This window comes from Hordeum vulgare, chromosome 1H, assembly GCF_904849725.1.
Source record: "Hordeum vulgare subsp. vulgare chromosome 1H, MorexV3_pseudomolecules_assembly, whole genome shotgun sequence".
Lineage (NCBI taxonomy): Eukaryota > Viridiplantae > Streptophyta > Magnoliopsida > Poales > Poaceae > Hordeum > Hordeum vulgare.
The window spans coordinates 199,187,274-199,213,988 of NC_058518.1; positions in this window are offsets into that span (position 1 = coordinate 199,187,274).

Here is a 26,715-nt window from a genome sequence, read left to right on the forward strand (position 1 = left end):
GTCATCATCGCGTCGTAGCATTCTCTTCCCAAGTTGAACTGAGCCTTCAGAGCCATTACTTGTGCAATTGCATCCAGCTGACAGAGCTCAGTGTGCTCATGGAGAGGACGTTTTGAAGACTCCAACATTTCATAAAAGGCCTTTGGAGATTCCTCCATCTCATCTTCTGAATCCCGAGCATCATCAAAGTCTTTTACCATGTCTTCGATCCCGGTACCATGCTCGTCCGTGCGACGACAGACCACCTCAGCTCTTGTGCGTTGTATAGACTCACCATGAAATGTCCACACCGTATAATTAGGCTTAAAACCCCTCCTCTGTAGGTGTTTAATCGTTACAGCCTCTGTCGTATTTTTATAGTTGTCGCATCCAGGACAGGGGCAATAGTTTCTTTCCTGGCCATTTGCGAATGCGGCTTTCACAAATTCCTTTGTTTTTACAAACCATTCTTTCGTCATCTCTTTCTGACTAGGGTGACTGGTATACATCCACACACGATCACTCATCTTGCGTAGCTACTAAAGACAGAAGAAATATATTTATATAATTTAGCATTTATATTCATCGGTTAATCAGGTTCACCATTTTTATTACGTCCACGCAACCTACACGCTAATAGGTAAAGATAGGTCCTAATCCCACCCGAGTATGTGCAGATTGGGTTCGTTTTCCCATGCTCTACTCCGGATCCAACGCAAAATTTCGGCAGCACCTCCCCGTTGTTCTCCTGATACACGTCTCCACAATAAACAGAGAGGATGTGCATTCGGAGAACAACAAGAAGGCACTGACGAAATTCCGCATCGGATCCAGAGCACAGCATACGGGAAAATGAACCCAATCTACACATACTCGGGCTGTCCATGGATAATGTTGGACAATTCGAAAGGATGGCGGTTATAAATATGCAAAAACATGCATATTTATAGATGTCGCCCTTTCTAACGGGAGACGCATACTGGTCACGCATACTCATGATTGAAGAAACCTATATATAGCTAGCAAGTTCCGTTGGCACGAAGACCGAGACAGAGCAAATTAAGGGGGTGGGAGGAGAAGTCATTTGTGCTCACCAACAAACGTAGGGGCGGAGCTTGTCCAACGCACGTCGAGACCGTTGAACAACTGCACATTGAAATTCACCCGATCAACACAAATATGATGTTTTTATAAGATAATCAAAAAATATGTGACCTAACTCTTATTTTCTTTTTTCTTTTTTCCTCTTATTCTTCTTCTTCTTCTTCTTCTTATTTTCTTTTTTCTTTTTTCCTCTTATTCTTCTTCTTCTTCTTCTTCTTTTCTTCTCTTCTTCTTCTTCTTATTCTTCTTATTATTATTATTATTTTCTTTTTTCTTTTTTCCTCTTATTCTTCTTCTCCTTCTTCTTCTTCTCTTCTTCTTCTCTTCTTCTTCTACTTCTTATTCTTCTTCTTCTTTTTCTTCTTATTCTTCTTCTTCTTATTCTTATTTTCTTTCTTCTTTTTTCCTCTTATTCTTCTTCTCCTTCTTCTTGTTTTCTTCTTCTCTTCTTCTTATTCTTCTTCTTCTACTACTTCTTCTTATTTTATTTTTTCCTCTTATTCTGCTCTTCCTGTCCTATTTTTCTTCTTCTTCTTTCTTCTCCTTCCCTTCCTTTTCCTTCTTCTTCTTTTCCTTCTTCTTCTTATTTTTTTCTTCTCCTTTCTCCTTCTTCTTCTGCTCCTTTCTCCTTCTTCTTCTTCTCCTTTCTCCTGCTTCTTCTTCTCCTTTCTCCTTCTTCTTCTTCTCCTTTCTCCTTCTTCTTCTTCTCCTTTCTCCTTCTTCTTCTTCTCCTTTTCTCCTTTACTAAACAGGAAACTAACCTAACTAAACCTAAATTAAAACTGAACCTAAACTAAAATAAAACTAATCCAAAACCTCACTAAAACATATAACTAATTAAACAAAAACTATTAAAAAAAGAAGAAAAAACTAACCGAAGGAGGGTCGCAGGGGGAGGAGGGCCGCAGGGGGAGGAGGCACCGCAGGGGGAGGAGGGCAGCAGGGGGAGGAGAGGCATGGTGAGGGGCGCGGGGAGGGCGGCGGCGGTGGGGTGGGGCACTGGGTGGGGGTGGTGGCGGCGGTGGGGCAGGGAGGCTGGAGGAGGGCGCGGCAGCGCTGGTGGTGTCGGGGGTGAGAGAGAGGGGTGTCGGGGTGGAGGAGGGGGCCCAGGGCGGTTGTGGAGGAGGGTGGAGGGCGACCGAGGAGGAGGAGGGGGCGCTGGGCGGTGGTGGAGGAGGGTGCAGGGCGGCTGGGGTGGAGGAGGGGGCGCAGGGCGGCGGTGGAGGAGGGCGCAGGGCGCCCCGGTAGGAGGAGGGCGCAGGGCGGCCGGGGAGGAGGAGGGCGCAGGGCGGTTGGGGAGGAGGAGGGCACAGGGCGGCGTAGGGAGGCCGGAGGAGGGCGCGGCGGCGGTGGTGGTGTCGGGGTGAGAGAGAGGGGTGTCGGGGTGGCCGTTAGGGGGAGAGAGAGGCGCGTAGGGGTGGGGCTAACGGCCGTTAGGGGGGCACCCTCTTTGTCGTCCGCCTCCCGACGACACAGAGGAGAAAAGCGGACGTCAAAGAAAGAGGCCGTTAGGGGGGAGAGAGGGGCTGCAGGGTGGGCCGCCCACCCTCTTTGCCGTTTGCGTGCATGCTGTTTGCCGTGAGCTGGTAGATGGCAAAGAGCTGGCTGATGGCAAATAGCACCTTTGGCATCAGCCTGCTCTTTGTTGTCTGATTTCTAGTAGCTGATGGCATAGAGGGTCTTTGCCATCAGCCAGCAGACGGCAAAGAAGCAGCAGATGGCAAATAACTGTTTTCCAGTAGTGATGCAATCCACCAAAAGCAGGAGTAGGGTTTTACGCTTCGCAGCGGCCCGAACCTGGGTAAACTGTTGTGTTCTATGTTCCCCTCACCATTGTGTGAGTTCTTCGCCATTTCCATCGAGTAGAGGGCTAGGTAAGGTCGAGCCGAGAGAGATCGCCGCACACGCCCTCGTGTTTGAATCCTAGGGTTTTGCGGAGCCCGAAATCTGATAGATCTGGGGTTCTGGTTCTTCACTCGTGGTGTCATGAGGACATTCACTTGAAGATTTTTCAAGCAACTTTTGGGGACCCAGATTTTCCTCAGGGGAGGTCCATTCCTGCAGTTAGTTCCAACATATCGAGCAAATACTTCACGAGATTGATTTTTGTACAATTTATAGTTGGAGTCAAAAGACTCATCAGAGGAGTAGGACATTTCACATGCAAAGCGTGTTAGAGAAGATGGATCACTGGGAGGGCCTTTAGTAGCAACCCATCAGGTTCTAGGGTACTGCTCAGGTCTCCTGTATGATCGATCAGTATTCAATTTCCTCTCGAAGGCAATGCCTTCTTTCATCGGGTTCCGGTTCAGAATAAGCTTTTTAAGCACATCGCACAGGGTTTGATGCCCTTTGAGGCTTTTGTATATGCATGTCACATACAATTCCTTCAATCCTGCATTTTCGTCAGTAGCATTTGTGGTTTCCTCAAGTGAAGAATTTGATACCATAGGAACAGTTGAAGAATTTGTAGTGATAGAAGCATTTGATGATTCTGGTGATGAATTAGTAGTTTCACGCTCGATGTATTTCCCACATGGTGGAATGAATTCAACCTTAGCGGTACTGATCTGTTGGGCAAGCAATGAATCGATTTCCATTCAAAGATCATCATGATACATTATTAACTTCTCAAGATCAAGCTTCCTTTGAAGAAATTCATAGGAAATTTTCTCATGATCAGCCAACAATGTACCATAATGATCTTGAAGACTATCAAATCTAGGCTGAAGACTTTTAACATTTTCAGTGAGAACTTGAGTACGATTCATTTCATCATTCAACAGATCATCGCTTTTGTCTAGGAGCTTCTAAAGCTTTTCAATGGCACTTTGTTGCTTAGTGTCAATGTTGGTAAGTTTATAGTAACTGGGTTTTGGATAATAATCAGGTTCACAGTCACTAGAATCAGAGGAGGAAGTGTGGTTTGGTACCTTTGAACCTTTTTCCATGAAGCAATAGGTTGGAGCGAAGTCATCACCATATTCATCAGTGTAGATGGCGTTGTCATTTTCTTCAAGGTTGAAGATTGACTTACTCACGAATGTGGTAGCCAGTTCAAGACTTGCCACACCGGAATCTGACTCCACTTCATAACCTTCCTCTTCATCACATTCCTAAAATTCTTCTTCAAAATCCATTTCCTTGCCAATGAGTGCCCGAGCCTTTCTGAAACTGGTCCCCTTGTGCGATGAGGAATTTGAAGATGAGGATTTTGAAGATTTCTTCTTTTTCTTCGAGTCATCACAAGTTTCATCCTTGTATTTCTTCTTACTTGATTCTTTCACCCACCAAGGACAATCAGTAATGTAGTGACCATATTTCTTGCATTTGTGGCAGGTTCTTTTCTTGTAGTCCTCAAATGAAGATTCTGATTTCTCATATCTTTTCTTGAAGATTTTCCGAACTGGCCATCTTTTGTTCACTTCTGGAATTTCCTCACGAGCATAGCAAGTTCATGCACCAGTTCTTCAGGGTCACCAGGACAAATCAGATTCTTCTTCTTCAGATGAGGAAATAGCATTAGCCTTCAGCGCACGAGGTCTTGAGCAGCTTGGTGCATACAGGTCTCTCTTTTCTTCTTGTTGGAATACATGGGTATTGAGTCTCTCAAGTATATCAACAGGATCAAGCATCATGTAGTCTCTTCGTTCTTGTATCATCAGAACCAGTGTGTCAAATGATGGATCAAGACATCATAGCAGTTTCTTCACAACTTCATGGTCAGTGATGTCTGTAGCTCCCAATGCTTGTAGTTCATTTGAGATGTCAGTGAGGCAATCAAAGGCATCTTGGCATCTTTCATTGTCAAGCCTCTTGAAGCGATTGAAGAGATTGAGAAGAACGTTGAAATGAGAGTCACGCTGTGTTGGGACTCCCTCATTGACTTTGGACAGCCTATCCCAGATAAGCTTCACTGTGCCTAAAGCACTCACTCTAACATACTGACCTTTTCTCAGGTGACCACAGATGATATTCTTTGCTTGCGAGTCAAGTTGCTTGAACTTATTCACATCAGTGGCAGAGATAGTAGCAGTGATGGAGGGAATACCATTTTCCACAATGTACCGGAGATCCTTGTCAATTTCTTGAAGATGCATTTGCATCTTGGTCTTCTAGTAGAGGATGTACTTTCCTCTGAAGGTTGGACATCCTGCGGTAACCTTGATCATACCTACAGTCGACATAACTAAAACTCCAGGTGGTTAAACCAAAATCACAAGAACAAGGGAGAACCTTGCTCTGATACCAATTGAAAGTGCGTTCTATTGACTAGAGGGGGGTGAATATGCGATTTTTACAATTTCATCACTGAGGAAATTCTTAGTGAGGAAAGTCCTCACTCATGAACTGAGTGCAGCAGAAATTGTACAGGATCAGATATGCAAAAACGTCTACAACAAAGCACTCGACATGACTTCAGAGATTCGGTTTGCACGGGTGAGAAGTACATGGTAAGAAGGTGAAGATTAACTCAGGTGAAAAATTTGTGGTGAGGAATTCAGAGAGAGTCTTCAGTTAAATTTTTCAAACAGTACAGATGAAAGTCTTCAACATGCAATTGAGGAAATCAGAAGGTTGAGGAAATAGAACCAGTAGCTCGATGAAGACAGTTGTCGATGAACGTGTTCCATCTGCTGTGACACTTGTACATCTGGTTTGGAGCGGCTTGGTAATGAAACCAAAGGACACACGGTCCCGGGACACACTGTCCCTGTCGTATTCTCCTCGAGCTAAGGACACACAGTCCTCGCCCAATACTCATGGTAAGTTTTCATGGCAGACTTCCAAACCCTCACAAACTCGGTCACCGGGCAATGCACAATTGACTGCTGGACGCTCTAGACCATGATGCCTAACCGTCTAGAGGATACAGAGTCCTCAAAGGTAACAAGCGTCGGTTCCACACAGGAATAACTTTTTCAGTGATGCTCAATAACTTGGGTTTTGGTTTTGGTTTGGGTGTTTGGGGTATTTCTTGACTTGATGATTTTCACTCAAAGGCTCTGAGTAATTTGGATTGCTCTAAATGACTAGTGTCAATTTCTCTCAGAGCAGCCAAACAACTAGTGGTTGTAGGGGTGGCTATTTATAGCCCGGGAGCATCCCGATATGATTTGACCCAAATGCCCTTACATAATATGATCGTTGGGTGGATAAGATATATGATAGGTCGCGCGTGGCGCGGCAACGGTTGGAACTTTCAATTGTGAAAGTCCTCATGTCTCTCATATTTCTTACTTTGAGGCTTTGGTAGATGTAGGCTTGGGTTGAGCATCATGAGGAACTTTGTTGCATAGTTTTACCTCGACCCCCTTTAACAATACGGTGTTCCTATGACTCAAGTGTAAAAAAATCAATCAAAAGAGTATATCTTCAAGCTTCAAAGTCTTCAGAGTGTTTTCTTCAGGGCACACCAAATTCCTCATCTTCAATATCTTCATGAGGAATATAAATTTCTTCAAAATTTCTTCGCTATCCAAGTCTTTAAGGAATGAACAAAGTCTTCACCCGAAGACATACATTTTTAGGGGTCGATTTTCATCAAATAACTCAAACTCCTAAGCGACTTATACAACCTGTGTACAGTCACAAACATATCAGTCTCTTAACCTATAAGTCTTCAAACCACCAAAATCACTAAGGGGCACTAGATGCACTTACACTCTCTGAGACCCACATCATCTCCAATAACAACCCCAATGGCTATCTCCATGATTGAGGGGTTGAAACCCCACTTGCACCTCTTTGGACAACCCCATTTATTCCCTCTATCTCTCTCTTTTATCTCTCTCGTGGCGAGCCTCGAGAGCATCCCATGCCCCCTCCCCCTTTTCTTAATCCCCCTACAGCTAGTGGACACTAGTGGTCGTGCCGAAGCGCGTCAAAGGCATCATCATGCCGGCCAAAAGCATTCTCTCGAGCATGATACACGGCGTCTGAGCGCTAACCTTGCGTCATGCACATCCAGTGGCCACCTCGAGACCCTCCCCTCGCGCCACTCGAGGTGTCTTGGCATCCGTGAAACGCCGGTGTGTCGGGACCACTTATCCCTCCCTCTCACCCCTGTGCAGCATGCGCCCAACGCCGCCCCTCTCGGCCAACCCTCGCCCTCGTACGCGTGTGGTCACAGTACGCTCCCTTGTCTCCCCTCGGTTGTAAAGCATCCTCGGGTGCACCATCGGCACAAAGTCGAGCCCTCCCGTGGCCTCCATCACCTCCCCAACCAACTCCGGCGGACACGTCCATGATGCACCGGCGCCTCTCTATATAAGCCCTCCACGAGGCCCTCTCTCCCCTTTGGATGCTCTCTCGCACCACTAATCGTGTGCTAGACCCACCAAGCCTACCCTCGAGCTCTTTGTGCTCGGTATCGACCGGAGCTTCGCCGCGTCGGGTCCATCGTCGATCTCCGGGTACGGCCACTACCCGACCATATTTTCTCCTCCTACGGGCCTCCCTCACCACCCTGATCATCTCCCCTCCCTCCCCCATTCTTTTTAAGCCACGGAACATCGACGGGGACCACTTCCCGAGCACCTCCACCACGGCTCCTCCATCACTGGTGACCAGGGTCTCCACGACATCCATCTCCTCCACCACTTGAACGACGGTGGCACCCTCACGCCATTCCCAATATCAGACCGCCCTGTCATGCCCTGCAGCGACGCCAATGAGCTTGCAGCCCCTATGGCCAGAGGTCGAAGAAGGCCCCGACAAGGGGGCCCCACTCGTTCGCCCCTGCATCGCCCTGTGTCTCTCCCCCCTCACTGACTCGCGGGCCCCACCCGTTAGGTTTGAAGGTGACGCGCGCGGCAGTGTTGGCTCGCCTTGACCAGCCTAGCTGGTTGGGCCTGGCTCGGCTGGCTATCCTGGACCAAGGGCACAATAGCCCCTTTTATTTTTATTTTCTAATATTAACTCCAAAAAATCCTAAGCCTAAAAAAATGTCCAAATCCAATAAATCCAAGTTGTAAAATTTTGTAAAATTACCACCTATTCTGTTATGCCACTTGTGCAATTTTTGGAAAATGTTTTATATGTTGTATTATTTAAAAACCTTGTTTTAAGTATTTTAGTTCTATGTTAAAATAAATTTCACCAATTTTTATACTTCAAAACTAAAAACTGATAATTTTCACAATGCTATTAATAACCCTAGTATTTTACAAAAATGGGTTAACATTTATTGAGTTTTATATTTTCGTTGTTTTGTCGTGGTTTTATTTTTCCCTCGTTATATTTGTGACCATAGATTGCGGTGTTGACGGGGGAGTTGGACCAGAAGATTTTGAAGACTTAGAAGACTTTCTAGAGCCAGGCAAGCAGCCCCTTGACCATGATTTGAAACCATTTTTATGCATGTCCTATGGCACTTTACTTTGTTGCATTTGCATCATGTTGAATAGATGACCACCTTGGTGGGTTGTCTCAAGTAACAAATCATTATACGTGGATTGAGCATGACCCTACCTTACTATGAGAGTTGTGCGGGTGGGAAGTAGTTACGATTGATAATGTAGTTGTTACACAAATGGGATGGGAATATGCATGGTGTTTGAAAAACGAAATGATTTCAAAGACATTTTGAAAACTCCGTCAGGTTCTAGTGATACCCGAGGCAGATGGTGACGAGTTAGGTAACCACTTGAGAAAGAAGTGGTGTACCGGGGCAAGATGTGTGGGTGTTCTTGAAAATGGAGAGATTTAAGATGTCGACTTTCCCAACGTTACATGTACAACCACGATACCCCTTATGTGACGGGGCTTTGTTGATTACTATGGTCAGTACTAGTTGAGAGCCCACATTACTAGTGGCGGTAGTGACGTGGTCACTCTCGATACGGTGTCATGATGGAAAGGATGACCATGGGATGTTTTCACAAACACCGGACTCATTGTTGCGTGCCCTCGTGGATGATACTTGTGATGTACATCACGAGGGACGACACCATCGAGTGGACTCTTTGTTAGTATCGTCATGGGAAAGGCGTTGTTAGGGTACTTACCTTGGGTACAAAAAATACCGCGAGTCATAGATTGACATGGAAATTTCCCGTGTCTTGTGGGTAAAGTGAGCAACATCTGGACAGTGTAAAACTATTCAAATAGCCATGTCCGCGGTCAAGGATGGTTGGGTGGCGATGCTTAAACAACGTTCGACGTTTTCACAAACTTGGTGTGCATGTGTATGAGGAAGGAGATACTTGAGCTATGTCAGATGACTTGACATGATGAATGAACATGAGATGCTCAACCCTTGTTGTATAGATATATGTAACCTGTTAGTATGGATATGTGCAACCTCATGATGCATGCTTTTACAACTTGATTGATCATATCATTGCACTTAAAAATTATATTTTTGCAACTTACCTACTATTGTTATATCATGCATTGTTATTACCTTGTTCCAAAATAATGGTTGCTTGCGAGTACATTCAAAGTACTCGTTGTCTTGCCACGAGTTATTTAATTGGACATGCATGGAAGAACATAAGTATGATGAAGAGTTTTCTTGATATGAACATGCGAACTAGGATACTTCTGAGTCAGAATGCATTAGGGTTAAGCCAGATGACATGGGTTCACGCTTATTTTCAAGATTTCCGCTGCTAGTAATGTTTGGTGTGTTGTCCTTAGAGGCCCAATCTATGTAGGACTTGACCTTCATGGTCCTTATTTGTATAAAATAGTATGTTAGGATGTAAGACTCTTGTTATTTAGCTTCTAGGTGTTCAATGAGCATTGATCTCTAGGATCACTATACATGTGCATTCGGTGATCACGATTATGAGTCAGCGTCCCCACACGCCACCCTGACTTGGGAGCTATTCTACCCCCTAGGTCGTCACTCCCTCCATGGAGGAGGGGTTGATGGCTGGCACCCCTCACCTTGCCCCTATAAATAGAGGAGGGTCACACGGGTGTCAGGAACCACTTCTCTATGCCCTGGAGCTATCCCTCCATATCTCTCGTTTCTCCTCCATCCTAGTTTAGCAGCGCTTGGTGAACCCCTCCTAAAGTAACTCCACCACTACGTCCACCATTATGTCATGCTGCGAGATATCCCATCTACTACTCCGGCCCCACTTCCTAAATCGAGGAGGCGAAGATGACATCGAGTCACACGTGTGTTGACCGCGGACGTATCATCTGTTCGGTGCTTGACCGTGATGGATCGTGATTGGATTGTGAAGATGTAAAACTACATCAATCGTGTTATAAGCGCTTCCGCCGAACGGTCTACAAGGATACATAGACACAATCTCCCTCTTGTTGCGAGTATATCCATAGAATAGATCTTGGGTGTTTCATAGCAAAAAAATTGTTTGGATGCAACGTTCCCCAACACTGTCTACCACAACTAGTCCTAAGACGATGGAGAAAGATGATGATGTTGTCATGACTCATGTACAACATTCAACGACACCAAAGTCTTCAACTGTTGTGGTAAAAACGAGAATGGAGGATAAGCTGACACCTTATCTGGAGCCGCCTCATGATAAGCATATGGAGGTCTTTGAAGATAAGGGATTACTATCTCTGCATCAGGAGAATGTAACCCGGCTAGCACGAAATCATGAATAAAATGGTGCTCTTATCACCTTGATGAAGACAAATTTTGAGGTATGCTCCTTATCTTATACCCATGTAGCCCTCAATCTAAAAGTTTTTTATGTAAGTAGTAACTTCGAGGTTTCATGACAACTGCTTGATGATGTAGCCCTTAAGTGTTGGGTCATCTTTGTAAGATGAGTCGGGACTTCGGTTAGAATAACTTAGTCAACTTGTTGAAAAGTGAATAGTGTAGCCCCTAAGAGTCAGTTAATCATGTATGATGAGTCGAGTGTTTATTTCAGAGCATTGATCATCCGGTGAATCTGAAGAAACCAAATAGTGTAGCCCCAAGTGAAGGGTTAGCTATCCTTAGCAACATGGGACTATATCATTGAAAACTGTGTCAAATAGTGTAGCCCCCAAGTGTCGGGTTAGATGTTGACAACAGCATAGGACTACTTGCAACACCCAAGATGGGGTACTATCCTCATCCTGGCTCGAGGGCCTCGATAGGGATACAAGTGCATCTCGTCCTTTTGCAAGAATGTATATTGTTACAAGTACAAGTAAATAGGAGATGAATATATGGAATTGGCATGCACTCGACACAAGTGTAACACCCAAGATGCGATCCTATCCTTATTTTGGCACGAGGGCCTCGACAGGGAAAAACGCGCATCTCGTTGGTTCGCAAAAATGGATATCGTTACAAGTACATGTACAAAATAGATGAGTATATGGAATTGGCTTACACTCGCCACAAGCTACATCAGAGTCACATGAATACAACAACATAATCAGTCATCATGAAGAAAGCAGGATCCGACTACGAATGAAAACAAACGATAAAAGAACGACAGACATCCTTCCTATCCCACGCTGCCGGCCTGGAACCCATCCTAGATCGATGAAGAAGAAGAAGAAACTCCAAAAGCACAATCATCGCGCTCACGTCAAAGTAACTCTTTACCTGTACCTACAATTGTTGTTGTAGTAATCTTTGGGCCAAAGGGACTCAACAATCTCATTTCCAAAGGTATCAAGACTAGCAAAACTTAATGGGTGAGGCATGGTTAAGTGGTGAGGCTACAGAAAACGACTAAGCATTCATTTGCGGTGGCTAAATTACGAGTACAAGAATAAAGAGGGGGTGATCTACGCACAGTGGACGTGAACTACAGATGATCAAATGAATGATCTTGAACACCTACTTATGTCAGACATAACCCCACCATGTCCTCAGTCGAAGAAGGAACTCGTGAAAGAGACAGTCACGGTTACGCACAGAGTTGGCAAGTTTTAATTGAATTTATTTCAGGTCGTCTAGAACCGTATGTTAAACAAAGTTTCCAATTTTACCACATAACCACGGGCACGTCTTTCTGAAAGATTTAACCCTGCAGGGGTGCTCCAACTAGTCCATCACAAATTACCACAAGCCGCACAGAAAACCTCAATCATGAAACTCGTGATCTCCTCGGATTCCTTAGTGGAAAACCTCAACTGTGAGTTAGCCCAAAGCATCACCGGAATCCTGATGCACAAGATATTTTGTAAAATATAAAAACAAGTCCAGCAAGGCCGCCCAACATGTCAACGAACCCGATAAGAGCCCTGTATCTCGTTCTCAGGATGCGACGGATAAGCACAACGTATGGTGTCCTGATCGAAATCTCCCGAGTTGCCCCGGGTTGGCCCTGCAAACGGCTCTATTTTGGATCAACACTCATGAGGAGCACTGGCCCGGGGGTTGATTTACTTTCCTCGGGTTAATTACTCCATATGTGGTTCATTAGTTGTTAGGAAAATAGTACCAAAGTTGGGCCTTGTCAGACCAGTCTTAAACTAAAACGAATTATCAAGGGGGTCCCCAAAACAACCCCGATCGTGTTAGGAGCTCTCACATATGGAATATAACATCGGTAGCCAAAACTAGGGCGGCATAGGTGGAACAAAACACTAGGCTAAAAAGCTGAGCCTTCCACATTTTACCAAGTATATAGGTGCATTAAATTAAATAGCAATTACTATGGTGATATAACAAGGAAACCATGTTATCACATGGAAGAAACACATCTGCAACTAGCAACGCTAACACATGGTTAAGCAAGTGGTAACATAGCCAATCAGTGGTTTGCTAGGTTGTAGAAAGGTTGAAGGTTTCATGACAGTGTTGAGAGGCTGACATTTAATAGGTGGTAGGCAACGAGACATAACAAAAGAAATGAGACAATTAGCATGGCATTGATAGTAATGGTATCTAGGGAAATGGTCATCTTGCCTATGATCCTGCTTGGAAGAAGAACGACTCCGTGAAGCAGACGAACCAACGTTTGACCGGCTATAGCGCCGCTATTGGTTGAATGGTTCAGGTATCAAACTAACTCCTATTGCAACGAAAATTGATAGGCGGCCTACCTACACTATATTAAGACCGCAGCCAAGCTCCAACCCAATCCAAGAAAGCTTTATACACACGTTTAAAAACAATATTTTATCGATGTCGCGGACGCGTGCGTGTCTGTTTGGTATCGAAACGGTCAACGACAAAAACAGAGAGAACCCGCAACTAATAACAGATGCAAGTTTGAAAACTGGCGGCAACGGAGTGCTGATGTAATCCGGATGATGTGAATGATGCAATGATGAATTCCACTACCAAATAACTCACACGACGGCAACGAAATAAAAGGGTAATCTTGTGGAGCGTCGGTCTCGGGCTGTTACAACAAGCTAGTTCATGATCATCTACAAACAACCATCCATAGAAATCATCATGCATAAAAGCAACGCCTGACTATGGACGATATCAAACAATAAAAGTGATATCCATTTTTCTTTCTAAGGCTACCGACCTGGAACCCATCCTATGATCATTGAATAATAATAAGAAGAAGAACTCCCAATCAAACAAGCGTAACTCTCACGTCAAAGCATCACATTACGTGTGCCTGCAACTATTGTTCTAGTAATATATGAGCCACGGGGATTCAACAATCTCATTTCCAAGGGTATCAATACTAGAAAGCTTAATGGGTGAGGAAGGATTAAGGGGTGAGGTTGCATCAATCACTAAGCATTTGATATCTGGCTAACATACGAGTACAAGAATAAGAAGCGTGGTCTATGCAAAATGTACGTGAACTAGTAATGATCAAGAATTCATCCTGAACTCCTACTTATAAGTCAATCAAAATGCAACCAAATTCCCTTGTTGGTTCAGACCTCACAAGAAGAGACAGTCAGGGCTATGCACACGGTTGGTGTATTTTAATTGATTTTAATGAAATTTTGCTATAACAGGGTATTAAACAATTACCAACTTGCCACGTAACCATGAGCACGGCTTTCCGAAAGATTTAACCCTGCAAGGGTAATCCAACTCATCCATCACAAGCTAACCACAAGATGCAGTGGAAAACCTCAACCTCATGATATCCCAAAGAATCCACGGAATCCTGGTGCATAATATATTTGTGAATGGTAAAACTAGTCCAGTGAAAGGTGGAACAAAGCACGGAGCAAGTTAGGAGCGCTTGATATGGAACATAACAACCCCGAGCATGTAAGGATCCCTCAATATGGAACATAACACGGTAAACAGATTCTAGGGTGGCAAAGGTGGAACCAACACCGAGCAAAAGGCCAAGCCTTCCACCTTGTGCCAAGTGTACAGGTGCATTAAATTAAATAACAATAATATGCTGATATCCCAAAGATATCCATGTCATCAGAAGAAACATCTTGCAACTACAACTAGCAACACAATATGAAGGTCTGAGCATGCGGTAACATAGCTAAACAATGGTTTGCTAGAATGTGGAGCGTTAGAGGATTATCATGGCATTTTGGGAGTCTTGACAAACAAGTGGTAGTAAAATATACATAGCGATAGAAACGAGACAACATATCCAGATAACTTATCATATTGCATGAGATCCCACTTGGAAGAAGGACGAGTCCGTGAAGTAGACGTACCAGACATAGTCAAACGAACCCTCACTCTCCAAACGATTTTAGAACTCTATCAAGGAGAAGAAAATTCGAAAACAAACAAATAACATGGTAAACATCACAACATACACATGACATGATGTGCAAACAAATATGATGCATGTCGATATAATTATGTAAGGCATGACAAAGCACAACAATCAAGTACTACACATTAAGTGAAGTTCAATATGCAATGAGTTGCATATTGAAGAAACACCACATTCAAATTATTTGGTTCACCCTCATTTATTTACACAACAAGTTTAAATGTTGTTAAACATGGCAAGAGGTGAAGCGTAAATAAACTATCTCTCTAGGCAATTTTAAGTGAGGTCGGAAATAACATATAGTATTTCCAAATCAACCCCGTATGCAAATTTAGAATTAGGTCCAGATTTGAACTAAACATATTTTATATTTATTGAATAGGAAAATTAAATGCACCACGTGATTCTACTCGTCATTCAAGGCTATGGGCTTCAACCTAAAAGATATGACCAACACAATATAATATGACATGTAAGCATAATGCATGCAAACGAAAAACACAAACATTTTAGATCATGGGTGCAATAAGATATTATGAAAATACTTGATATTTTAGGAAAGTTTAATGTAGAAAAATTTCAAAACGGATCCACGGTTCAACAATAACAACCAACACAAGTTCTAGTCATAATGTATCTAAAAACAATATGGCAATTTGCACACACCAAAACACTAAGCTATAGGAACTTAAAATGCACAAACAAAGCATGGGATAGTAGTATTTTGTGTGCACTTCATATCATGAAAAGGAATCATGGTGAAAAGAGACATGGATTACTTGCTAGGATTCTCAAAACGTGACTAGAGAACATAACATTGAGGGACATGGTGAAAGTAACAGATTTTCACAAATAGTTTAAACCCAAGGACATGTTCACAACTACTCCCTCGGTTCCTAAATAAAAGCCTTTTTGGAGATTTCACTAGGGGACTATATACGGAGCAAAATGAGTAAATCTACACATTAAAGTATGTCTATATGCATCCGTATGTAGTTCCCTAGTGGAACAACTAAAAAGACTTATATTTAGGAACGGAGGGAGTAGAAATATATATGCTACAGAATTTTTCATGGCATGAAAATTCACACATGGTAGTTGATATAATTGAATTAATTTCATTCAACATGAGAATGGTCAAAATATGCACAGAAACATGTCTAGCATCAACGAGAAAACCCTATCAGAAAGAAACAGATTCTCACACTTTGTGAAAATAACATGGTGCAAGAGCAGAATTTCTAACATGTAGGCATGTTTGATAGCAGTAACAAATATGATGCAAAACCTAGTCATGGAAGCTAATGGCACAACAAGATAATCCACAATATGCTTTACAAAACACTCGAAGTAGGCAACAACAAAGGAGATGTAGATCAATGGTGATTCACATGGCAAAACAGCAAGTTTTATAGCGGCTCCAGACTTAGAACTATTTTGACAGGTCTAAAGCAGCAACATTGAGTAAGCATGTTCACAGCAAGAAATAAATGGCTAAACATGGATTTAATGGCATGTCAAACATACTACCAATAAATAGACATGACATACTACAAATTACTCCATTGGCACTAGTCCAAAGGATGCATGGTTTCGTTCGTGTTATTTTTTGCAAAACGGTACTTTTAGTTAAAAAAGAAGATATGACATGATAGCTACTTAAGTGCAACAAATGGATATGATGTAGATGTTTTACATGAAAACAAATGGCATGACATGATAGAGCACATCACGCAGTACTAATTACATGAAGGAACCACATGCACAAGAGATATGCTTATTTAGTTTATTTTAAACACATATGAAAATTTGATGTTATTAATTTAAATAAAATTTTGAACAATTTTCATATATACTTCATTTTAATATGATCTATGGTTTGTGAGATATTAAATGCATGAAGTTCGCGGGGTTTTCTGCAAACCTGTAATTCCTATATAAATTGACAAATTCCTAGAGTTGGAAAAAACATGCTATGGGACAAATATGGTGCGTTCGGGATCTATCCCTACTAATAAAGCATCTATTGCTTCTGTGGTACGTCACTAAAATTGCCTCTAAAATTTTCTAATATTACCCCCAATGCCACATATAAGTTGTAAAAAACGTTTTGCAGGGAATCCTCGCATGGGCCGGCCCAAGCAGAGGGACCAGCTATACTACACTCTGCTCCATGGAAAATAAACAACACGACCATTTGGGCCAGCCCATGGGCCGGGGCTGTATTTGTAGTTTTATTTATTTATCTGTTCCTTTTTATTTCTTTCTAATTCAAATAAATCAAAAAAAACTTTCAAAATTCAAAAATTATATTTACATAAATGTTTGCGAATTCAAAAATTGTTTGGGATTTTTGTAAAAATGTTTGCATATTAAAAAAATCGTAATTTTGACGAAAACATTCCGGAATAAAAAAAAGTCCATCATTTTGAGCAATTTCTTTAATGCAATTCAAAAAATGTTTGATAATTCAAAAAATCAATTATTCGCCAATTCACAAGAAAATACTTGAAAACAGTTTGTAATAAAAAAATATTGTTTGGAATTTTAAAAAATATTTATAAATAGTAAAAAATGTTCTCCAGTTTATAAATGTTCAAAAATTTGTAAAAATGTTCACAATGATCGAATGTATGCAGTTTAATAGTAATGCTTCTGAGTCTTTTAGATTACATACCTGAGTGAAATTTGAAGAATTAATTATCAGGGTGGATCGGAATATTATAGTATATTTAAAAAATGTTTCTTAAAATTTAGAATAATTATTTGATTTATCAAGTTTTTTGACAACCATGATATTTTTTTAAAAATATGAACATTGTTTCAACTTGTGAACTGTGAATAAAATTAAAAGAAGAAATATTTTTTTGCATTTGTGAACAAATTTTTGAAATCATGCTATGAGATATGAACATAATGTAGTCATCGTCATTTGAAGATGGTGGTTTTTTTCTCCCGTTGCAACGCACGGGACCTTTTGCTAGTAGAAAACAATGCACGAGGCGTGGGATAGTGTTGGGCGTTCACCATGGTGAGTGTTGGCCTAGTTGAGCTCGCGTTGGAAGAGTTCGGGTCGGCCTTGGCAGTTGCTCGACCAGCGTGCTAGTGGGGTGGCTGGGCTTTGCCTTGGGGAGAGTTGGGCCTCGCGGGAGTTGGGACTTGCACTGGCGTGGCTGGGTCGGCGGTTGGCACTGGTTGTGGCTCACCCTCGGTGTTGGATCAAAGTTGTCGTCGTCTCCTTCGCGCTCGTGGACGTGGCGTCGCTCAGGAGAGCGGCAGTGGAAGTTCGGGCATGGAGGCTGGTGGGATACTCTGGGGATGGTCGCATATGGTCGAGGGCCACCGGATCCGGTCCTTGGCGAGGTCCTATAGGGTGGGGGCAAGGGGCGATGAGATGCGGGGTGGCCATGGCAGCGGCTTGTGCCCAAGGGAGAGTGATATCATGAGGGACAGAGGGTGGAAAGAGGAGAGGGGTGGCGCTTGGTGACCGAAGGAGGCTTGCCAAAGAGCCTATGTACAGGCGTGGTGGAGCTCGGGTGAAGGCAGAGCTCCCTTGCTACGATGTTGTGGGGATTGCTCTTGCGCGGCATACAGGCGGTGACACGGGCGCCTCGGCCTGGTTTGGGCCCGGGGCGGGCCGGGGTTGTGCTTGGCAGGCTGTGCAGATGGAGGAGAGAGGAGGCGCGACGTGGAGGCTATGGAGTGGTGGCGGTGACACGGATTTTGATGTGAGTGGTAGGTTACCTGATTTGGATAGGGAGGATGTGCTATTTATAGTATTGGAGGCTAGGGTTAAGTGTATTTAGGAGTTTCACAGCCCTCCGATCGTGATTCGATGGCTCCAATTGGAGAGATAAGTTAGGTGGGCTAGGTGAGTTGTGTAGGGCGGTTGGCTGAGATGAGAGGGAGGACTGCGGCCCGTAACATAATTTTATACATACCGAACTGTCTCCGATTTGACCGGCTATAGTGTCGTTGTTGGTTTATCCGTTGGGCTATCAAACATACTCCGAATGTGACAAGATTTTGCACGTGGTCTACCTACAATAAACCAATACTTCATGTAAACTTACGACCCATTTCGAGAATGTTGATGTGCACATGTAAAAACAATATTTTAGGATGTTGCTGGCGCGGGCGAGTGTGTTGTTGGTCTCAAAACAGTCAACGATGAGAATGGGAAGAAGCGACAACTATGGATGGATGCAAGTTCCAAAAATTGACGGCGGCGGAGTGCCAATGCAATGCGAATGGTTCTAATGATGTAATGTTGAATGTGGAAAACGAATAAATCACACGGTGAAACTCGAAATAACTAGAAGGCTTTTGGAGTACCGGTCTCGGGCTGTTACAACTCTCCAACACTAACGAGAGATCTCGCCCCGAGATCTTAAAATGAGAAGAGAAAGATAAAGAGCAAGAGGTAAAACTAAGTTGCTACTTTGACAAACCAGAGAAATCAATGAGCCTTGAAGGTTTCAAAGAGATGAAGAATGGTATGAGGAACAAACAAGAATTCTAAACTACTCTGGTTGAAAGAGATGGACAACGAATGAGAAAGAAAGAATTTAGGCAACACTTCATTTGACAAGAGAGGCAAAAACTTGATAAGATGTCAAGAACTTGTAAAAAAGCGCAACACTCCGTTTAAATGGAAGAGCAAGGAAATAACATGATCTTAATAAAACGAGATGATGGTTCAGAGAGAGCAACATCGCAATACCGTCGGAACAAAAGAATAGACACTAGATCTTTGGAGAGAAAATAACAAAGAAGAAAGTGAAAACTTCTACCATAGTTGGATTGAAAAGCATCCTCAAAAACAAGAATTTGATGGAGTTTTTGTATAATCAACAACGGAAAGAACATTCTTGTTGTGGTCTTATGGAAAACATGTCAAAATTATGAGGTGAAAATCGTACACTAACGAAAACAGTTGGTTGCTTGGGAGCAACAAGACGTGTGAAATTTCTTTCACCAAGCAGATACATTGAGAACTTGCATTATTAATAAGCACCATGATAGAAATAACCCTTAGGAAATTCTTTAGGTGAAATCCAATCTAAGATAGCTCTAATGAAAAAAAACATGGGTTGAATAGATCTCAAGATCAAAGAAATTGGTGGTTTTAAATATTCCATTCTTGAAACAAATTCTCTTCGAGACTCCACGTGAATCAAGAATGTTATACCACCCTCTCAAAAATTAAGGAGAATTAAATGTACTTTGGAATGCAAGATAAAGAATACTTGATATCCTCCAACAAGAATCTTGAAGAACGCTACGAGAATGAATTAAATCCTTGACAAACTACTACGAAGACTCTTCAATGAACTCCAGAAATGAAAGGATGATAGAAAAAATAAAAGATTGTATAAAGAATAAGATTGAGGCCTTGCAAAGATTTATATGAATCTTTGCGAAGATATACTTCAGAAAACTTGCGACTTCGAAACAAAAGATGAACAACTTAGAATCGAGAATTTGATATCATGAACAAACTTTGGACGGAGGAACTAAATCACCTTGACGAAACAAGAATAAGAATTATGTTATGCTTATTGAAAGTGAGTTATATCGACTATAGGGGTGAATAGGCAAGTTTTACAATTTTTTCACTAAGGCATTACTAGTTGAAGAAATTGCTAAGTGATGAAATACTAGGACAAGAATAAGTACTCGAGTGCATGCATGACAAAGCAGTAGCTTAGTCATCATGACAAGACGAAACATACACACAACACACATAGCGTGTAAACGGGATAAACATGTGAACACAATTGTTTGATGACCTAGTTACAACTGATGTGAAAGTTGTATGTCTGGTTTGGAGCAGCATGGTATTTAAACAAAAGGACATACATTATGAGGACACACCAACCTTACCATATTCTACTTGATCTAGGGTCACATACAGATCGCCCAACACACGTGGTAAGTCTTAAGGGCAGACTTCCAAACCCTCACAAACTTGGTCACCCGACAATCAACAATTTCCTCTTGTATTCTCTAGACCATGATGCCTGACCGTTTGGAAGGTACACAGTCTTCAAAGGTAACATGCACCGGTTTCACACAAAAAAAATCTCTTCGGTGATGCTCAATCACTTTGGGTTTTGGGGGTTTTGGGTTTTGGTTTTTTCCTCACTGATCATTTTCTCTCAAAGTCCTCGGAGGATGGGTTGCTCTCAAATGACACTTGTCAAGTTTCCCCTTGGAGCAGCCAACCAGCTAGTGGTTATGGGGGAGTCTATTTATAGCGAGTGTGCAACCCGACATGATATGACAAAAATGCCCCCGATGATATGACCGTTATGTCGATAAGATATTTTGGGATAGCTGTAGCTAAGCACTCCAACGGTCGGAATTTTGAACTATAAAAGTCTTCAAGGCTATCATGTTCCTAGCTCTAGACAATTTGCACTCACAAAATCCTAACTCTTCACTCAAACCAATTTCCTAAGTGATCAGAAGAACATCGTCTCTGTGACTAAAGAATTTCACTGAACTGCAAGATATTTCAGAAGACTTCACTCGAAGGGTTAACTACAGGAATCATCTTCTTTGCTGTCTGCCATAACAGACGGCAAAGCGGACTCCAGCAACGGCATTGATCAATCCGCAGACGGCAAAGAGAACACATGTCGGATAAGATTCTGCGTCATCTTACGACGGCATTGTAGCTTCTTTGCCATCAGCCTACCCTAAGCAGAGGGCAAAGCTCTTTGCCATCAGTGTCAGACACTGAGTTCTCGGCAAAGAACTTGAGATGGCAGCCGACAAGAGACGCCTCCGTTAGGGCTAACGGAGGATTTCTCGACTGCTTCCCCGACAACTGAGAAGAAGGAGAAGAAGAAGGAAAAGAAGGAGGAGAGAAGAAGGAGAAGAAGCTGGAGAAGAAGGATGGAGAAGAAGGAGGAGAGAAGAAGGAGAAGAAGGAGGGCTCCTCCTCCTCCTCCTCCTTCTCCTTCTTCTTCTCTTCTTCTTCTTGTTCCTTCTTTTCATTTTTCCTCTTTCTTCTCCTCTTCTCATCTTCTTCTTCTTCTTCTCTTCCTCCTCCTCCTCCTCCAACTCCTCTTTTCCTCTTCTTCCCCCTCTTCTTCTTCTTCTTCTTCCTCTTCTTTCTATTTCTATTTTTCTTTATCCTCTTCTTCTACTTATACATTTTTCTTCTTTTTTCTCTTGTTCTCCTTCTTATTTTTTTCTTCTCCTCTTCTTCTATTAGGTCTTATTATGTCATTTAGGAGAGAACTTAGCTAAGTATAATTCATTTTTTATTAAATAGGCCATTTTGGAGCTAACTAAGCTAATTATGTCATTTTGGAGGATAATTAGCTAAGTTGTGAGCTAATCAAGGTTCTTATGATGTTTTTACCCTAACTAAGCTAATTATGTCATTTTGGAGGATAATTAGCTAAGTATGTATTTGTTGGGGGAAATCAGCTAAATTGAAGAAGAAAGAGAAGAAGCAAGAAGAGAAGAAGGAGAAGAAAAAGAAGGAGAAGAAGAAGGAGAAGAAGGAGGAGAGAATAAGGAGAAGAAGAAGGAGAGGCATGAGGGAGAAGAATAAGGAGGAGAGAATATGGAGAAGAAGGAGAAGGAGGGCTCCTTCTCCTCCTCCTTCTCCTTCTTCTTCTCTTCTTCTTCTCTTCTTCTTCTTCCTTCTTCTTCTTCCTTCTTTTCATTTTTCCTCTTTCTTGTCCTCTTCTCCTCTTCTTCTTCTTCTTCTTCTCCCCCTCCTCCTCCTCCTCCTCTTGTCCTCTTCTTCCTCCTCTTCTTCTTATTCTTCTTCTTCCTCTTATTTCTATTTTTCTTTATCCTCTTCTTCTACTTATTCTTCTTTTCTTATTTTTTCTCTTCTTCTCCTTCTTATTTTTTATTAAATAGTCCATTTTGGAGGTAACTAAGCTAATTATGTGATTTAGCTGGAAGCCTATCTAACTATAGGTCCTTTTGGAGGTAACTTGGGTTAAATAGGTCATTTCGGAGCAAACTATGCTTATTAAGCCATTTTGGCGGTAGCTAAGCTAATTATAGGCCATTTTATACCTAAGTTAGGGGGAATAGGTCATCTTGGATCTACGTAAGCCTTATTATGTCATTTAGGAGAGAACTTAGCTAAGTATAGGTCATTTTTATTAAATAGGTCATTTTGGAGCTAACTAAGCTAATTATGTCATTTAGGTGGAAGCCAAGCTAACTATATGTCGTTTTGGAGATAACTTGGGTTAAATATGTCATTTTAGAGGAGGACGAGCTATATTATCTAATTGTGTCAAAAATGAACTAGAGAAAATTTACCGTTGTGGTCATCAAGGAGGAGAAACACCAGGGTTGCTCGCGCCGGCTTAGTCTGGAGACGGTTGCCCTAGAGAAGTGTCATGCGATGCCGCTCGGGAGTTATTCTGCAGAAAAGATATTTTGCAGTGTCTCAGTTAGCATGATGACACTCAATTGTCAATACTAGTTTATAATGACCATTCAAATGAAACTCACCGTGCCAATCGCAGAGAAGACGGGCATCAATGGAGGGACTTGACCAATCTTCTCACACAGACTCTGAAGAGTCGGTCGTATTAGTTAGTAATGAAACAGACATTACAGACATGATTTGGCTAATGTGAAAAAAACTTACCACAAAAAGCTCGTACACGGCCCGTTGACCCGCGTCATTCCGGGCCCTCTCCTCCTCAATCATTCGTGCCGTGGTCCGGTTCCTCTCCTCAAGAGCAGCCTGAAGAGCAGCCTGGATTGCCAATCTCTCTTTCTCAAGAGCAGCCTAGTTTACCGCTCTCTCTTTCTGAAGAGCAGCCTGCAACACCATTCCTCATTACCACAATAATGATCGATGGTCACACATATAATGAATTGGATGAATGTTTTCTGAGTCCGTACAACTAACCTCGATGGCAAGATCGACTGGCCGTAGACGAGGCGTTATCTCAGGACAGGAGCTCGATGATGACCCACAAGTATAGGGGATCAATCATAGTCCTTTCGATAAGTAAGAGTGTAGAACCCAACGAGGAGCAGAAGGATCTGACAAGGGGTTTTCAGCAAGGTAAAATCTGCAGTCACTAAAATTGTTGGTAACAAGTGATTGTGTGGTGAGATGATTCGAAGCAAGCAACAAGTAAAAAAAGTAGCAACGGTGCAGCAAAGTGGCCCAATCCCTTTTGTAGCAAGGGACAAGCCTAGAAAAAGTCTTATAGGAGGAAAAACGCTCCCGAGGACACACGGGAATTTCTGTCATGCTAGTTTTCATCATGTTCATATGATTCGCGTTCGTTACTTTGATAGTTTGATATGTGGGTGGACTGGCGCTTGGGTACTGCCCTTACTTGGACAAGCATCCCACTTATGATTAACCCCTCTCGCAAGCATCCGCAACTATGAAAGAAGAATTAAGACAAAGTCTAACCATAGCATTAAATTAGTGTATCCAAATCAGCCCCTTACGAAGCAACGCATAAACTAGGGTTTAAGCTTCTGTCACTCTAGCAACCTGTCATCTACTTACTAATTCCCAATGCCTTCCTCTAGGCCCAAATAATGGTGAAGTGTTATGTAGTCGACGTTCACATAACACCACTAGAGGAAAAACAACATACAACACATCAAATTACCGAACGAATACCAAATTCACATGACTATTATTAGCATGACTTATCCCATGTCCTCGGGAACAAAAGTAACTACTCACAAAGCATAATCATATTCATGACCAGAGAGGTAATGAGTAGCATCAAGGATCTGAACATAAACTCTTCCACCAAGTAATCCAACTAGCATCAACTACAAAGAGTAATCAACACTACTAGCAACCTTACAAGTACCAATCGGAGTCGCGAGACGGAGATTGGTTACAAGTGATGAACTAGGGTATGGAGATGAGATGGTGCTGATGAAGATGTTGATGGTGATGAGTCCCCTCCGATGAGAGGAGTGTTGGTGATGACGAAGGCGACGATTTCCCCCTCCGGGAGGGATGGTTCCCCAGCAGGATCGTCCTGCCGGAGCTCTAGATTGGTTCTGCTCAAGTTCCGCCACGTGGTGGCGGGGAAACCACGAAAAACCTCCCTCTGATTTCTTCCTGGATGAAACCCTCCATATAGCAGAAGATGGGGGCAATTGGGCCAGCAGGGTGCCCACAAGCCCCCATGGCGCGGCTTGGGGGGTGGCCGCGCCGTGCAGTCTTGTGGCCACCCCGTGGCGCCCCTCTGGCACTTCTTCGGCCGAGTATTTTTGATAAATCAGGAAAAAAATCCTCGTTGATTTTTACGGCATTTGGAGTTGCGCGGAATAGGTATCTCAACTTTGCTCCACTTTCAGGCCAGAATTCCAGCCGCCGGTATTCTCCCTCTTCATGTAAACCTTGGAAAATAAGAGAGAAAAGGCATAAGAATTGTACCATGAAGTGAAATAATAGCCCAAGAAGCGATAAATATCAACATGAAAACATGATGCAAAATAGATGTATCAACTACCCCAAGCTTAGACCTTGCTTGTCCTCAAGCGAAAGCCTAGCTCAATAAATATGTCCACATGTTTAGGGAGAGAGGTGTCGACAAAACAAGATATGAACATGCATGCATGATGATCATGATGAGAACAACAACACCAATATATAATCTCTCATGCTAAAGTGATAATTCCTTCACAAAGTAAAGCATGGATCAAGAACCTTACCGAGATGTAACAACCGATGGCCTTTAGTCATTGAAGCAATTGCAATTTATCACAACATCAGAAAGAGTCAAATAAGAGCTTGTAAAACAAATCCACATACTCAATCATTCTTTCGTTCTCTACAATTGCTACAACTCACGTGGTACTCATGAGATCAAAGTTTCAGTTAGGCACACAAAAAGATAGGGGCTTGTAGTTTTGCCTCCCAACTGCTTACCTCAAGGGTAATGTCAACAATAATAATTCATGAATACTTACTTCCAAGTTGACATATGAATATAGATCTTTCCCTAGCATATGACGTTAGCCAAGATAAAGGCGAGATAAGGAATTGGTGAAGATCACCATGACTCTTTCAAGGGCACAAAGTAAAGGTACAAGATAGGCCCTTCGGAGAGGGAAGCAGAGGTTGTCATGCGCTTTTGAGGTTTGGATGCGTGTCCTCTTAGTGTGGAGGAACGTCACTTTATATTGCCCCCTGTGATAAAGAACTTTATTATGCAGTCTCTCGCTTTTATGTCTTCCTCATCACAGGTTCGTACAAAACTTATTTTCCACACACTAATAGATCATACATATTAGAGAGCAATTTTTATTGCTTGCACCGATGGCAAGTTACTTGAGGTATCTTATTCAATCCATAGGTAGATATGGTGGACACTCATGGCAAAACTGGGTTGATGTTTATGGATGCACAAGTAGTATATGTACTTTGTGCGGAACTTTTGGCTAATATTAGCTGGAAGAAATCGTCACATGCTAAGGGATCTCTAATCATATAACATTGTTCGGAGCCAAGCAAACACAATTCATTATGTTGTCTTCCTTGTCCAACATCTCACTACTAGGAAAAGGCTTGCTGATGGCGCACCTATTTTGGCTACTAATGGCGCACTATAGGTGCACCACTAGCATCACGCCATTAGATTTTTTTACTAATGGTGCACCACAAGTGCGCCATTAGTATCTCGTATACTAATGGCGCACCAGGCAGTGCGCCATTAGTATTGCTCATGGTGCGCCATTAGTACCTGGTATACTAATGGCGCACCAAGTAGTGCGCCATTAGTATAGATCCTGGTGCGCCATTAGTATAGATCTTGGTGCGCCATTAGTATAGATCCTGGTGCGCCATTAGTATAGCTTATGGTGCGCCATTAGTATGCCTCCCAGGGCCATATTTACCCATATGCTCTGGCTTACTAATGGTGCACTAGTTGACGATGCGCCACTAGTGTGCTTTTGAAGTGCGCCACTAGTGTGCTGAGTAATGCGCCACTAGTATGAATATTAGGTATTTATTTTATTTTTTCTGATATTTGCACAGGTTATAAAATAT